Source organism: Pipistrellus hanaki, assembly GCF_964339955.1.
Source record: "Pipistrellus hanaki genome assembly, chromosome: 2".
Taxonomy (NCBI): Eukaryota; Metazoa; Chordata; class Mammalia; order Chiroptera; family Vespertilionidae; genus Pipistrellus; species Pipistrellus hanaki.
In genome coordinates, this window is record NC_140504.1 from 30,291,134 (window position 1) to 30,303,295 (window position 12,162).

Below are 12,162 nucleotides of genomic sequence, written 5' to 3' on the forward strand. Positions count from 1 at the left end.
TTCTGGTTTAGCTGGACCTTTATTTAGCTGGACCTGATTTAAGAGGCTTTTAACTTTCCCAGACCTCTTAATTGGAGAGAAGATCCTTCAGCTCCCGAATAACTCTATCATTTCTTTAAAAAATATATTTTTGATTCTCATACCTTAGGAATATGTACTTTTATTTCTTAAATTCGTTTTCCCAGTTGCTTCTAAATATCTTTAACAATATGATAAAGTGAGTTATTCGGGAGCTGAAGGATCTTCTTTCCAATTAAGAGGTCTGGGGAAATTAAAAGCCTCTTAAATCAGTAATTTAATCTCTAGGCTAGAATCTCTCTCACACAGATCCAATGTCATCTCCTCAACAACCATCTCATGCTCCTCTCCACAGTCTTTTATCCAGCACAAAGTCATTTTAGCAGAGTTCACATAAGCTTTTCACTCAGTTTGGATGATGCTAAGAAAAATGTGTTTGTTTGTGCTTACAGAATTTGTAGTGTTTTATATTACGCTCTTGTTCCTCTTCTACATGCACCATTTTAAGAAAGTTATAATCAGAATAACAAGTGACTCATATATCCTTTTAGGGATGCATATAAATGCATTTTTGTTTGTGCCCTTCTCTAAAAAGATGGAAGGTATAATGAATGCACTCTAAAAGACTGAATGAGCTAAAAATCAATTGCTCTGAATTCTGTATTAATCCCACTTTCAATACAGAATGCAAGATGTCCTATGGTTCATTTAGCTACCAAGTGGTATAAGCTATTATTCTGTTATTCTCCAGAATTACTGATTGCAAAACTTAGTGTATAAAAGACATGCAACAAAGTGCTAGGCTGTCAAGCAAGAAAATACTTTTGGTATTTTGAACAGAGTAACTTTAAGAATGAGCTGCAAACTTACTCTTCAGTTCAAAATACACTTGAGATATATACTCTTCTATTGTACCTCATGCCAGAATACTTCATTGAACTTCTGAAAGATGCATTTTGATAAGTGTTTATAAAGGTAAAAACATCTATAGGTTTGGAGTAACATGAGCATTTCTAGTTTCTGGGTTAGTAGCCTCCCTATATTATCTCCTTAGTGAGACAGGCCGAAAGAGAGATCACAGGAAGTGAAGCAGGTTAACAATATGCTGTCCAATCCCAGCCCCAGGGCTCTGTGATGTGAGGTTAGAGCTTGGAAGGCTTATGCCAATATGTACTTCTGGACTTGTGTTTTCATTGAGAACCTGGTGTATTTCAGAATGCTAATTCAGATAACTCACCAGACAGTGGCCCTCAGAGTGACAGTAAGTCCACTACAGGAACAGTGAGGCTTCCAAGCTGTTTTCTTAAAGTTTTGATGTTGTAGCAGAAGTGAAAATGGTGAGGTATAAAAGCCAACCTATACATGATATGTCTACAAAGGGAGGGATGATGAGGGAGGACAGTAAGAGTAGCATGATCTAAGGAGATAGTGTGTGCCAAAGTTTGGATTTGGTCAGGGAGCTGCTGCAAAGCAGTCTGGATAAGTCCTCTGCTGGGCCAGTGAGCTGTGATCTAGAGAAAGTCAGAGAATGCCTGCAATAGTCTCTAGCGCTTTAATCCCTCTCACTGCCCATGAGCAGACTCAAAGGTGGTTTCCTTGGTTATCTTATAGCTAGGGTCAGTCCATGTTCTTTATGCCATTGACCTTTAGTATCTGCATTTGGTGGAACTTAAGCAGTATAGCTAATGATTAAGAATAGAGCCTTGAACCCAAATAATCTGACTCAAAACCAAACCCTATCAATGCAAACTTGGACTTGATTCTGTTGTTAATTCTACAATGCTCCTTTGCATCATCTTTCAGTGGAGAATTAGTGACATCTCCCTCATAGGGTTATTGCAATTATTGAAATGATAACTTGTTGAAATGCTTGGCACACACTAAAAGATCAATAGTAATCACTGATGATATTTGTCATCATTACATTATTAACTTATTTTTTGGAGATACATTTTTCTATGCCTTGTTTCAATTGCTATAGCTATTTGAAAGCAAGCTTCAAAAACTAACATAGTTTGATAATTTGTTGAGCTATAGTATTTTATTAAGTACTAGGGGCCTAGTGTATGAATTCGTGCACCTTGAAAGGAACCGTGGGCTGCAAGGCTGCAGTAGGCACAGGGGTGGATCTCAGCCCATCCTCTGAGACCCCACGTGGCCCCTCCCACTGTGACCCTGGTCCCCTGACTGCTGGCAGCCCCGTTCCCACTGCTGCCACTCTCAAAAGCTAATGGCGTCAACCCCAACCTTGCTTGCACCTGCTGATGGTGTGGAGCAATTGGGGCCGGCACCAGCAATGGGTGCAAGCAAGGCCAGTGTCGTCAGTGGGTGCAAGTGGTGGCTGCTGCCCTGATCACCCCTCAGGAGCAGGGGGAGGTGGAGAAGCCCTCAGGGGTAATCAGGGCTGGCAGCTGCTGCTTGCACCCGCTGATGGCGCTGAGGATTAGGACTGGCACCGGGCACCAGCAGCGGGTGTGAGCAGTGGCTCCAGCACAGGCTGTGGGACAGCATTTCGGCACATGGGAGCAAAAACTTTCTAGTAATCACCAGAGGCTCGCTCTGATGACAGTGACTGGTGCCCTGCCTTGCTCTGGTGCCCCTGCTCACCTGCTCCACCATTCCTCCATGGCCAACACCTGCTATGTTCCATACACACACCCTATGGTCAGCGCACATGATAGTGACCAATTGTTTGGTTGTTCAGTTGTTCCAGTTGTTCTACTGTTCAGTTTATTTGCATATTAGCCTTTTATTATATAGGACAAGAGCACAATGGCAATTAGTTTTGTCTGGCCCTTGATAAAGTCCTGGTTAAAAATGGTAAAACTTTTGGATACATGCTCCCTAGATGCAGGCCATGCTAGGATTCCACTAATACACAGAAATTTCCTGCAAAATCAACAACATTTTAGAAGATAATACTTCCTGCCAATAAAGTATGTAATAGAGGCCTTCCAAATTTTGGAGGAATGTCCATCTACAGGTGGACAGTGAGTGATTAGCAATTACACTTGTTGAAAATGTGTAACAAATTAACCATATGCTTTTTCCTTTAAGTCAAATGAGAAAGATGCTGTTTGGTTTACATAATTGAAATGTGCCATTTAGATTTGGGATATGTTCTGTAGCTGGGGGAGATGGCCAGAACCAAAGCATTTGGTTTTCTGTACTCTCCAGGCTAGACCTGGCTTTGCTGTGGGTAACATTTGAGAATGAGGTCTTCCAATTAGGTCTGACTGCCCCAGGGCTCAGCCTGTGACCACGATAGGAGGTTTGCCTGGGCTTTGGTGGAGGCCCCCCTATTACAGCTACTGACCTGGACACCTGCTGGCACAAACTCATTTATTCCAGGAAACACAGGGATTTACTAGTATTTCCTGCACGTGGCCTCTTCATCCCCTCGGGCTTTGCCTCCCTTCTCTTCCTCAGAGCTTTTCCCCACCCTGCCCCCAGCATGGTCAGAAATCAGCACTTAGATTTCCCCATGATTTGCATTTTGCTATGGATAGAACTGCTTAGCAGTGCTTGGAGCACACACTGTAAAGGAATTTGGGGATATGCAAATGCCAAAGCCCGTAACCAGAAGCTGAGAAGATTCATAATCAAATTGCAATAAATCTGCAGAGACTCTTTAAAGAACAAGACACACAGGAAAAGCCCGATTGCTGAAAAAACTTGCAAATGAGTGGTACGGCTGCTGAATCTCTGAAAAGACAGCAGTACTTTCGGAGAGACACAAATGCATGCCCTAACCACAGATTAGTCAGACCAAATGACTGGCCAGTGAATGATGGTGCCGCCTGTGCAGTCTCTCTCAGGAGGGTTTCTGGGAGGATTTCAGGTTTGAATGCTGATGTGGAAAGTAAATATAATGCTCCAATTTGCTCTTCCTCCTCCCTTCTCAACCAACTGCCCCTGGCCCATCTCCCAGATTTGTATTCTCCCCTGCTTGCTTTGCCTGTATCAGCCTGGAACAGAACAGCGTTGCTAAGTGACATACAATTCTCTCCCGTTTTCATCCCAACAGACCAAATTAGTATATCAATGAATGTCATTTCCGTGTTCGTGTGATTTATAAGTTAAGATTTTGAGATTAAAAAAGGAACATAAAAAGCTAAATAATTTAGAATAAGTTCATATGGATGATTTAAAGATATCCACCTATACTGCACTAGTAGGATTCATTGAAGATCATGATGTACTTTGTGATATTATAATATTCGATGAAATATAAAATATAAAAGTAGCATTACTTTCATAAAAATTCACAGGACCATAATTATATGCTAGGGTATTTCTATCATTACTTTTAAAATAACAGTTTCATTCTCTCATTTAGTCTCACATCAGTGATCCAGAGGCATATCAGAATAAGAAAAAAACGTTGTTGGACGAGATTAAATTCTGATCTTCTCAGTGCAAAATTTAGACTTTGTGAGTGAAGAGCAAGTAACTTTTCTTCTAAGTTGCAGCAGAGTGTGCTTAACTATTTCTCTTAACTGATTGTCTGGTGAGAAAAAATAGAAACGTTCCAACTTAACAGTTGGTGCATTTTTTAAAAATAATTTTTTTTCCTAAAGACTCCTTTTTCTATTTATTTTCAGGCCTAGTTTATAAAGCTTTAATAGACCTTTGGATTCAATGTTAAGAAACACAAAATCATAGATTCTGAAGGTGGTAAGGATACAAATACATTATGCTTCTTAAAAGGTTGTGACTTGCCTAAAGTTTCATGAATGGGAGCTGACTTAATGGTCAAAGATTTGCAGACTTAGGCTGTGTATTCTTTTTTTGTAAATATGTTTTTATTGCATTTTTTTTTTTTAGAGAGAGAGGAGGGAGAGGGAGAGAGAAGCATTGATGTGAAAGAAGCACATCAATCAGTTGCCTCCTGTATGCACTCCAGGTACTGAACCCACAACTTGGGCATGTGCCCAGACTGGAAATCTAACTGGTGACCTTTTGGTACATGGGACAATGCTCAACCAACTGAGCCACATTGGCCAGGGCTAGGCTGTATACTCTTTATGGTTATAGATTAAAAAGTAAGGAACAGAGAAGGAGAGTCCTTGATAGGTAGATTACAAAGGTATACTAAGTCAAAAATTCCTTAGAGACTTTTTTTTTTGACTCAGATTAAAATCAATTTATTTTGAGAATTGAAGACATGACAACTAGGCTAGTTTATGGCCAAATTCCATTTTGGTTAGAGGTTATTGAAATTCTCCATTGGCCTCACACCTGAATGCTCATCTATACACAAAACAATGCTGGTAAGTCAGGAATTTTTCAGGCAGAACCCAATGTGGGATTCTATCAAGGTCTAGATCAAGCACTGGCTCTACTACTTGCTGGCTGTGTGACTTTAGACGCACTGCTAAGCTTCCTGTTTAATGCATTACTTCCTGTGAGGATTAGTGAGATATGTAAAGTGAATAGAAGAGTATTGGCACTCATGAAGAGCTTAGTAAACATTAACTCTTATTCTTTCATCTTGAAAGTCTGGCTTTCAAAACAACAAACAAACAACACTTAATTCATTCAGAGTTAGGAGGAGACTTAGAATCTTCTAGTTCAATATCTTATTTTAGATAAGAAAATGGAGGCACAGAGAAAGGAAGTGGTTTCTGAGCTTATGGTGACAGGCCAGGTCTCCAAATTGCTAGTTCAGTTTTTTTTTTTGTTTTGTTTTTTTTTTCTTTCTCTCTGTAGTAGGCTCTCTCCTTTTCTTCACTTCTCACATCCACTGCCACCACCTGGCTTTAAGATTCAAGCCATCCAACCTTGGATTCAAGCCACCATAACCGCTCTCCTGTATCGTATCATTGTAATAACCTACTAGCTAGTCTCCCTGATTCTAACCTTGCTCTCTTCAATCTATTCTTTTAAAATATATATATATATATATATATATATATATATATATATATATATATTGATTTCAGAAAGAAAAGAGAGAGGGAGAGAGAAATAGAAATATCAGTGATGAGAAAAAATCATTGATTGGTTGCCTTCTGCTTGACCCACAATGGGTATCAAGCCCACAACCTGGGCATGTGCTCTGACTAAGAATACAACCTTGATCTCAACACTCAACTACTGGTATTTTAATCTATTCTAAGCAGCAGCTTAGATTGTTTTCTTATTTGACAAAGCATTACGTCCTCTGCTTGCTGGCTTCATTTCCTATTGTTCTTATTCATTCTACTCTAGTCACACTGCCCTCCTTGCAGGTCCCTATATATGCCAGGCATGTCCAATCTTCAGGTTTTGAATTTGCTGTTTCCTTTACTTGGAATGATTTTCACCAGCTATTTGCAAGGTTTGCATTTCTTTCAGCTATTTCTTTAAAGTCACCTTGGTGGATCCTGCCCTGACTATTGTATTGTAGTTGTAATCATCTGGTATTTCCCATTTTCTTTTCCTGTCTCCTCCACCCATAATATTTACTACTTATAATACATTCCAGATTTTTTAGGTGGTGTATTGCCTACTTTTATCTGGTAAAGTGAAAACATCATGAGGGCACTGCTTGTAATAGAGTTGGACCCCGAGGAGGTGCTGGGTAAATGTTTGATGAATGCATGAATGAGCTGTGTGTTAATAGGACTTGTGAGATATTTAAAAGAGTGTTTTTCTCAGGTATTTATAGACTAAAATGAAGTAAAGTGTCATAGTCTTAATTAAAGAGTTTTGCTGTGGCAAGGGACTTGCCAATACAAGAAAATTTACCCCCCCCCCTTTTTTTTAAAAAAAACATAACCTGCTTATTTTTGTGTATATATATATATATATATATATATATATATATATATATATATGTATATATAGCTAAACCAACATGAATATATCTTTCTTGAGTTAATTACCAGCAAGAAAATAATGCTCTGTAAAGCCGAACGAAAACAAAAGCAAATAGCCTAAAACTTTATAAAGAATGCACTTTAGTTCTAGTGAGTTAAAAAACAACAACTATCTCATACTTTTTCTTTCTTTCTGGGTTGTTAGTGAAATCTCAAAGAAAACAAAATATAGACAGGAGGTCAATGCTCACGGATGGGATTTCATCTTGCTAGGCTTTTTATAGACCTATAACAAAGTGGATCTCTAAACACTGTGTTAGATAATGGGGATTCTGACAGTCCCTGTAACTATGTGGAACTAGGAGGTGCTGCTATAATTCTGCTGCTTCCGATGAAAATTTCAAGTGTTTTCATTAGGTGCAACAGCTGTTTCTATTACAGATAACAGATCTCAGAGGTGGTGATGCTGATATCAACTTCTAGTGGGCTCAGAACACAGTGTAGCTTGTACAATTAGTTTTTTTTTTTTCAAATTATTTTTTTTTCTGCACACGCCAATTAACTCTGTAGCAATAAAAGGAAATTACTTACTTGCTACCGGAATTGTCTGAAAGTGATAGGATCATCCTTCGTAGAGTCACATTAACCAAATTAAAAGCCCTTGGGAAAAATTTGGCACCCTGTTCCTTCACGTTCACATATTCCTAAACACCTCTTAGGAGCTTCCATTTAGAAAGCTAGGATCATTTTCAGGGCTTTCAATTTGGAAAGATTGGCTGCTTACCAGTGGGTCTTTCTAGACACCCAGTGGTTGGGTGGAGTGGCTCTGTAGCGTTCCAATCTCAGTGGCCTTGACTTGACTATCCTCTTGCCTCCTGCTTGCTTGCTTGCAAGTTTTCCAGCCCAGAGAGTCACAGCTTTGTCTCTGGAGCTTGTCTCCAAGACAGACACTATCATTTCATTCTCTCACTGAATGTACATATCCCCCTCCAGAGAGAAGTGAAATCTATTCCTCCAACCCTGTGAATCTGGGCTTGCCTGTGACAGCTTTGACTGGTAAGTATGGTGGAAGTCACTCTGCCACTTCTGGGACTAGCCTTTGAAAGGACTGTGGTTTCTATTTTCCTTGTCATGAAATACTGCCTCTTGGAACCCTGAAGTCACATGGAAAAGGCTACATTAGGGCACTTCAGACAATGGTCTCAGCTGACTGGCGTCAACTGTCAGCCATATGAGTGAGCCATTCTGGAGTCCAGTTCATTTTAGCTTTAAAATGACCCCATGTTATTAAAACCACCTGATTGAACTGCACGGAGACACTGAGCAGGAAACACCTGGTCAGTCTATGGAATCATGAGAAAGGAGCACATTGCTGCTAAACCACTATATATTTGGGGTGACTTGTAACACAGCAAAATATAACTAAAATAGGGGCAAAGTGGAAAGCTTCAGGCTCAGTGTTTCTACAAATGGGAGTGTGAAAAAACTAGCTGAGAATGAGGTAGAATTGGTGGTTGTTTTTAAGATGTCGACAGATATAGGTAAATGTCCATCTGTCTTCCACCTTTTTGGCTGGTCATTGGAATTTCATATTTGAACTCTTCTATTGTCATGTAGATTTGTAAATATAAATATCACTGTACAAATGTTATTTATATACTGCAAAAGTATAAATATTATGACATTATTATACAAATACAAATATTTCTGTGAAGGGTAATACTCTAAACCCGGGGTTGGCAAACTGCAGTTCGTGAGCCACGTGCGGCTCTTTGGTCCCTCGGGGGTGGCTCTTCCACAAAATACCACGGCCTGGGCGAGTCTATTTTGAAGAAGTGGCGTTAGAAGAAGTTTAAGTTAAAAAAATTTGGCTCTCAAAAGAAATTTCAATTGTTGTACTGTTGATATTTGGCTCTGTTGACTAATGAGTTTGCCAACCACTGCTCTAAACCAAGGTATAGCAAACTCTTTTCTTTATAGGAACAGATAGAAAATGATTTAGGCTTTGTGAACTATACAGTTTTCGTGGTGACTACTCAACTTGACCAAGGTGACATAGATGACAGTATGTAAATTAATTGCATAAACATGTGCAATAAACTTGATTTACAAAAATTGGTGGTTGGCCAATTTTGACCTGAGAGCTAGGAGTTTGCTAACCTTTGTTCTAAATGATTATTTTTGTAGCTAACAGAAATATTTGATTATATTGTGTGACTCTCATCAGAATTGGATTTGCTTTAACCACAGCTCCCATCTCTCTTGCCATTTCTTCTTAGTCTCATTTGTAGGGTTCTCCTCTTAAGATTGAATGTGCTCCTACAGCCTCTCTTCTTACTACGTGTTCTTTCTCAGCCATGCCACTCAAATGATTTCCATTGAAAGCAATTTGGCAATGACTATTCAGTCTTTTATCCAGAACGCCAGGCTTTTGTATTCCTCTTGGATATCTTGCCAGCACTGTAAGTTCATTGTACCTTTGTGTCAGTTACTGCCTATTGTCTCTCAACTCCAAGCCCACAATTAGTTCTTTGATGCGGGGGCTAGAGCTCTGCAAACACTACTTCTATTTTGCTAGCTCTTAGTCTCTGTCAATAGGGCAAGAGAGGGACTTGCTGTTTTCTGTTTACTTGACGCTGACTTTCTGGCTAATTGGGGTTCCTGTGAGCATCTTTTCAGTAGCGCTTTTTTTTTCTTTTCTGCAGGAACATGTTCCTTCCTGTCGTATCAGAATTACCTTCATTACCACTCCTTCTCCCCTGTCCCCCCTATACAGTGGTTTAGTGTTCACTCCTCAGAAACCGGGTCTCAGCCCTTCAGGACCCCTCCTTTAAGCTCAGCGATTTCGATTCTAGCACCAGCTAGGCAGCGCCTCCCAGTGGGAGGTCTGAGTGTTAGCCCAGCAGGGTTCCTTCTTCGAGTTTCTGTTTTAGCAATTCCAACATCTTCACCTTGATCTTCTTGCACTAATGGGTGGTAGATGCCACCTCTAATGCTTTCTTTGTGATAAGTTATTGTTCTCCTTTGCTTTCTCAGGTACCTCGTTAACAATTTCATACCTAGTTAACCATTTTTTATATCAAATCCCCGTTCAAATACCGGGCATGGTTTCTGTCTCCCAGCTGGGTTCTGAAGTAGTTCAGATTCTCTGCCAAAAGCTGCTCCTCCAACAGTGTTTGCTTCCCAAGTAAATGGCACCAGCAGTTCTCTCTCCATTCCCTGCCCAGTGGTTCAGGCCAAATATGTGGGCATCATTCTTAATTCTCTATTCTCTGAATTCCCACAGGCACCCAGTGAACGGCAAGGCCTGTTGATTTGGCTTCCTGAATAGTTCTTGTATCAGTCTGCTTTGCTCTACTGTTGTATCCTCCACTGTAGATCAAGCCACCACCTGAGAACTGACCTCCCCACATTTCTGTAGCCCCTCAATCTGTTCTCCCACTACAGCCCAGGAGGTGTCTCACACGCGTAAATTATGTCTTGACATAATTTATAAGTCTTTCTGTGAGATGGTTTCTGCCTCTACTTCATTTTGAAATATGCTCCTTGTGTCTTTGCCAGTTTTGAATCTGCCGTGCTTTCTTTGCATTCTTGGTACAAACTATTCCTTTTGTTTAGAAATCTCCCTTTCATCCAATAATGACTAAGTAGACTATAAATATTGTATAAAGATCACTTTTGGCTTTTCTGAGCTATTTGTTTCTATAGATCATTGAACATTCACTTTTTCACAAGAATATTCAGTAAACTTATAAGTAATCTATAATAATAAAAGCATAATATGCAAATCAACCAAACGACCAAACAGCAGAATCACCGTAGGAACAACCATGCTATAACACACACTGGTGCTAGGCCAGCCAAGCTAGGTGTGATGCAATTGATCTGGGGGCCCACCATTGACCCATGCTTGTTCACGGAGGGACCAGGCCACTGGCCAGCAGGCCAATCAATTGGGGGGCTCCGTGATTGCCCCAAAGAGGGAGGCCCAGGCCACCCTCTTCGAGGTGATAGATAGGGGGGCTCTGTGGAAGTGGGGAAGTGGGGGTGTGTGGCATTGGACAGAGGCAGCGCTTGGCCAAGGCAGGTGCGGGTTGGGGTGGGGCTATGGGGCTGTGAGGCAGCCAGGGCCACGAGGCAGCTGGGACTGCAAAGGCCTACCCTTGCATGGATTTCGTGCATCTGGCCTCTAGTTCTTTAATAACTGTCTTCTCCAGATGGAGGACCTATATAGACAGGGACTATGTTTGTCTTTCCCAGCACAGTCTTTAACACCTACTGTTCTCTCTGGCATAGTAAATATTCAACAAATATTGGCTGAGTTCAGTGAGTTTCTGTTTTATACATTTATCATAGCACCTCTGAATGAGTTCAGAAGGCACACATTTCCTTGGATGTGCCAGAATCCCTCATGGCTGACTGCTACCTTTCAGAGTGAAGGCTTCTTTGGTTTGCTCCTCTCCCATCTCTTGGTACCAGTTCTCCCTGTGGGTTCTTATAGTGATGGGAGGAGACTGAGTGGGGAATAGATTGAACAGAATTTATTATTTTTAGCTGGACTGGAGACTCAATATTACGCACTCCTATATTGTCAGAGGGCACTGTGGTATCACATAAGCCACCTGAGCATTGGTGGCCAGGTGCATCCTGGTGGTCACTGCATTTCAACCCCATTAGCCAATGAAGGGATCTTCCTCTGCAGCTAATAACCAGTGTGTTATTTCTCTTCACAGTGTGCTAGTTTCTCTGTTGTTCCCTGAAATGTAGCCATTTTTTCCTCAAGTGATAGAAAGTGGGGGAAAGGGTTGGCAAGTGGACTGAACATGGATGGAAGGGTTTTTATTTTACTTTATTTTATTTTTAAAATATATTTTATTGATTTTTTTTACAGAGGGGAAAGGAGAGGGATAGAGAGTTAGAAACATCAATGACAGGAATAAAGAGTTAGAAACATCAATCAGCTGCCTCCTGCACACCTCCTACTGGAGATGAGTCCACAACCAAGGTACACGTCCTTGACTGGAATCGAAGCTGAGACCCTTCAATCCACAGGCCAATGCTCTATCCATCGAGCCAAACTGGTTAGAGCTGGAAGGGCTTTTAGAAAGCTATAATAGCCAAAACCCATTTGGCTCAGTGGATAGAGCAACTGTCTGTGGACTCAAAGGTCCCAGGTTCGATTCTGGTCAAGAGCATGTACATTGGTTGTGGGCACATCCTCGGTAGGGGGTGTGCAGGAGGCAGCTGGTCAATGTTTCTCTCTCATCAATGTTTCTAGCTCTCTATCCCTTTCTCTTCCTCTCTGTAAAAAAATCAATTTTATATATATATATATATATAT

At 40.7% G+C, this 12,162-nt stretch overlaps 1 protein-coding gene across 1 annotated transcript in view; it reads right to left on the reverse strand.

The window, feature by feature from the left end:
- The window catches only part of SPATA16 (spermatogenesis associated 16), a gene marked incomplete at its 3' end in the record, with an annotated part of 192,817 nt that overhangs the window by 12,161 nt on the left and 168,494 nt on the right, over positions 1–12,162 (reverse strand).